We start from the raw sequence: 5,422 nt of genomic DNA on the forward strand, positions 1-5,422 counted from the left end.
ACATCTGCAGTTTTAAAAAGTAATCCACACTCATAGGCTATTTTTCTTCTCTTGACTATAAAACACAAGTAGTTAAGCACAACAACCTTATAGTAAGGATCCAAGTTCATTGCATTAACCGTGTCATTAACACAAAATAGGATTTAAGGATTTCTTTTGTTTTCCTTCCATGGTTGGCAGTGGGCTTAAGCTGTCTTTTTCCATACTCAATCAATTTGATTTTCCTTATAATCAACAGAGGCGTGTTGAACTTAGCTTACCAGTGTTGGAAATGTAGCCTAATCAAGGAACTAGAACAGCTCTGCTACCTTTGATCACCATTCTTCATTTATTGGTATTCAAACTCCTGTTTATTGAGTGCCTGCTGTAAGGCGCTGATGCAGGTGCTGGGATTAGCAGTAAGCAGAACAGAGAAGCTCTCATGGCTGACAACCTGATACACTGTGCGTGTGAGTTGGGACGAGAAGGAAGACAGACTATGAGCAAATAAAAGGGTAAATATATACCAAGTAGTAGATTACTAGAGAAATGGAGAAAAATAAAGCAGAGGAGGAGGCATAGGAAATTAGGGCCATTTGGGGGAGAATTGCTATTTCACATGCAACATCTGGGAAGACCTCATTGAGAAGGCGATATTTGAAAGGATAAAGGAGTAGCTATTCTGGAAAAAAGTGTTCCAGGCATAAGGAGCTGCGAGTGTATCTCCCTGAAGCCCTCTCCTACTCTGAAACGTCTCCATCCACAACCCTGGCCCTCACTCCTCCGTCCTCGGTGACCTTCAGTGGTGTTTCTCCTCTTCCTCCCTGGTGTGGAAACTGCTGTCTGCTCCCCTCTCTCTATAATAGCTCATCCATTCTTTTTGGTAGTGTTGTTAATTGACATTTATTAATTCATTCTTTAAAATATCCATGCAATTGAACAGAATTTAAAATTCTCAGGAGGTCTGTGAGCAACATATTACACATTAACATAGATAGACTGACCTGATTGATTTCTCGCCGTTTAGGAAAAATAAAAAAGGCTGTGAAATTCATATTTTAGCCAGAGAAAGATGTGCACCAGCCCAGAACCAGAATATCTCATTTTGAAGGATTAGATTTCAGTGCTCTCCTTATTAATGCATTTCTGGAAAGGCGGCGATAGAGACTCAGATCAGGAAGGCTAGTGTGTTATAACTGTAAGAACTAGCAAATTTGGAAAAGATTTCAAGAGGTCATCTGGTTCATCTTCCTGCCTCTTGTCAGATCAGTGTTGAAACTGATCCAGGTCCCTGGAAAAATTTCCATGAGTGAGATTCTACAATTTTTCTTTGTAGTCTGATTTAGTGAACTGAGCTGACTTCAAAGAAAATTAATTCACTTAAATAGCACTTTCTGTTCATGTTCTTACTCCCTGTTTCAGAATGCTTTCCTCTTCACCCATGCAAACTCTGCAATGACTTCATACGTTGTTAATGCTCCCTAAAACCTTACTTGTCCATAGACGCCACTGCTATTTTCCACCTCTAAATTAATATCTATAACATTTGGCATTAATTGTGAATTATCATTCCTCCTATAAAGTTGCATTATATGTTTTATTCAATATTTCATGACTGTAAATATTGTCTTTCCATTCATACCTTCACTTCCATAAGGGCAAGTACTAGAGCTTAAACATATTTTTTTCTGCTTTAGCAAAGTACTTCTTATATATAATAAGCACCGGTAGATCTTTGTTCAATTTTGCACAAAAGCTGGCTATTTATCAGTTTGCTAGAACCCATTGTGCATATCTCTTCTCAACCCAGTGTTTGGTAGCATCATGATGATAGCTTAAAATCAACTGTAACAAGAATATTTACACCATAGAAATTGGCAGATGCTACAAGTCAGTAGCCTGGGTTCACATCTGGTATAACCATTTGGTGAAATACTATTCTGTCTCTCAGTTTCATCTGAAAATAAGGATATTAAATTAGCTACTTCATAAAGTTGTCATGAGGAGTATATAAGTTTATGCATGTAAACTACTTAGAAAAATGCTTAGTACATAGTAAATATTCAGTAACTGATAGATTATTTTTTATTAAATCATCGCTCTACCTAAATCATAAATTCCAAACTGCTCTGTGAAACTTTCAAGGAAGTCTACAGTGTGACTATGGTCAATATGTACATTATCTCCCACAACTGCTCTGCTGTACAGAGGAGCAGACATCCTTATTGCCTCAGTGGATTCTTCTTCACCCACCCCTACAATAAAGAACCTGACTGTAGGATGGAACTCTCTTCCTCTATATTCTATAGTAGAAGGACCACTGACTCTCTGAGAGGCTAGCGCTAAAGTCGTAGCTAGCATGTTCTGGTATCCTGACTTCTCAGGTAGAAGTTGTGCCTCATTTTCCATAAAATCATGGAAGAATATAAGACTCTTACTATAACAGTTAGTTATATTACATGTTAAATAGGCTTTCCTGGACCAGATGGGAGTTTGACCAATATTTATAATATTGTTTTGTGGGGAAAAAAGTGTTCCAAACTCCCTCTATCCCCAACTAAATCCTTTTGCAAATAAAATTTAGGAATACAATTCTTCTGAATTGGTAACTGTACTTGGAAATTGACCAGTAGATTTTTTAAAATAATTGATTCACATAGAATTTAACTAGAAACTTATGCTTATCTAATATCTTGATCCCAATAAGAGAATAAGTAATAGTATTTAAAAATAAGCCAAGCTCAGCCAACCTATGAACCAGAAAATCATGGTTGGATTCCAGGGTCAGGACACATGCCCAGGTTGCGGGCTCGATCCCAGTGTGGGGTGTGTAGGAGGCAGCCAATTAATGATTCTCTCTCATCACTGGTGTTTCTATCTCTCTCTCCCTCTCCCCTCCTCTCTGAAATCAGTAAAAATATATTTTTAAAAATACTAAAATGACATAGATTTTCTAAACCAATCTCCAGCCTAACCCAACGCCAGGAAATATGTGTTTTAAGTTATAGATTTTGGTATTCAGAACCATAGAGTTTTTAAAAATAGTTTTTATTAAATATTGAGTAGTATCAAAAGAATATTTGTAAAATATTGTTGAATGTAAAGAATAGCAATACAATGAATATTTATATACCTACCAAAACCACATATGAAATAAAACATTATTAATACCTGTGAAATCCTGACCTGGTCTCTGATCCACTTCAGAGGTAACCACAAGCTTGATTTTGGGGTTTATCATTCCCTTGATTTTCTTTATAATTTTACCAAATATCAGTTTCTCTAATATATTATTTAATTTTGCATGTGATTAAATTTCATATAAATGGTTTCATACTTTACTAATTCCTTAGCAACTGGTTGCTTTCTTTTTGAACTTTTATGTGATATATGAACTATATACAGAAAAGTATACACACTATAAGTGTGCTACTTGGTAAATTTCCACAAGTGAAATGTGTGGTATGTGCTAGCATCCTGACTTCTCAGGTAGAAGTTTAACCTGCACTGAGGTAAACAGCATTATCAACATCCTAGAAGCCCCTGTTGGCCACCTTTAGCCACTACCCTTCTTTCTGCCTGGGGTAACCACTCTCCTTACTTCTAACCTTACAGATTAGTTTTGTGTGGTTTTGAATTTTATGTGAAGAGGATCATACAACACACACCCTCTCACTTCTATCTTTTTCACTTAATATTGTTTTTATGAGACTCATTCTTATTGTTACATGTAGCTGAATTCTACTCATTCCCATTGCTCATAGTGTTCCAATGTGTCAATATAGCACTGTTTACCCATGCATTGTCTTGTTGTTGGTTTGGTAGTTTCCTTTCTGGTTATTATGAGGAACATTGCTATGATCATTCTCCTACATGTTTTTATGTTCAACAGATTTGTTGCTTTAGCTCAATATTAGGTTCTTGAGATTCACCCATGATATCGTATGTACTATTGTCCACTCATTTTCACTGCTAATAGTATTCCTTGGCATATAATATTCCATAACATATTTATCTTTTTACTATTGGTATTTTCCTAGAGTACACATGTACAGGTTTCTCTAGGAAATAATTTACAACTGAAGTGCTCCTTTTACCCAATAGAGCTCTGAAAAACAGTGGACCCATGCATTCATTTAAAAAATTTTTAATTTAATTTTTAAAAATTGAGATATAATTTCCACACCTTTTAAAGTGTATAGTTTGCTGGTTTGTTTTTTTGTAGTATATTCACAAGGTTGTGCAGTGATCACCACTATCTAATTCTGGAACATTTTCATCACCCTATAAAGTAAGCCCATGCTCACCAGCAGTCTCTCCTTTTTACTTTCTCCCACCAGCCCCTAGAAACACTAATCTACTTTCTTTGCGTCTGTATTCTGGACATTTCATATAAATGAAGGCATACAATATGTGTGTAGTCTTTTGTGTCTGGCTTCCTTCACTTAGCATGATGTTTGCAATGTTCATCCATGTTGTAGCATGTGTCAGTACTTCTTTGCTTTTTAATCTATAATAATGAAAGCATAATATGCTAATTAGACCAGACATCCTTCCTTCCAGGCGAAGCCACAGTGGACGGGGGCTGAGGCAGAGGCAGCAGAAGCCCCTGGCCGTGGCGGGTGGGGGCCGGGGCCGGGGCCAAGGCCCTTGCATGAATTTCGTGCATCGGGCCTCTAGTGATTTAATAATATTCCACTGAATGGATATACCACATTTATTTCTCCATTCACCAGTTAATAGAAATTTGAGTGGTTTCCACATTTTGGATGTTATGAACAATGCTGCTATGAATATCTATGTATTAGTTTTTTGTGTGAACATCTGTTTTCTTTACTCTTGGGTTTAATTGCTGTGTTTTATGGTAATACCGTATTCCGTTTAACTTTAAAGAAACTGCCAAGCTGGTTTCCACAGTGGCTACACCATTTTGCATTCATACCAGCAGTCTCTCCATGTCTTTTCCAACACTTGTTATTGTTTATCTTTTTTATTATTGCCATTCTACTGGGTATAGAGTATTATCTCATTGTGGTTTTGATTTGCATTTTTCTAATGACTAATAATATTGAGCATCTTTTCATGTGCTTATTGGCCATTTACATTTCTTCTTTGGAGAAATGTCTACTAGTATTAGGATCCTTTGCCTATTTTAAATTAGATTGTTTGCCTTTATTTATATTTTTGGTGTTGTTGAGTTACATGAGTTCTTTGTAAATTTTAGATCCTTATCTAAAAACATACAACTTACAAATGTTTGCTTCCATTTTTTAAGTTGTATTTTTTTCTTAATAATGTTCTTTGAACACAGACATTTTAATTTTGATTAAGTCCAGTTTATCTAGTTTTTCTTGGTTGCTTGTCTCTTAGGTACCATATCTAAGAAACTACTGCCTAATAAACTACTATAATCCATAGTCACAAAGACCTATGCTTTCTTATA

The sequence above is a fragment of the Myotis nattereri genome (genome assembly GCF_964212035.1).
Source record: "Myotis nattereri genome assembly, chromosome: 6".
Lineage (NCBI taxonomy): Eukaryota > Metazoa > Chordata > Mammalia > Chiroptera > Vespertilionidae > Myotis > Myotis nattereri.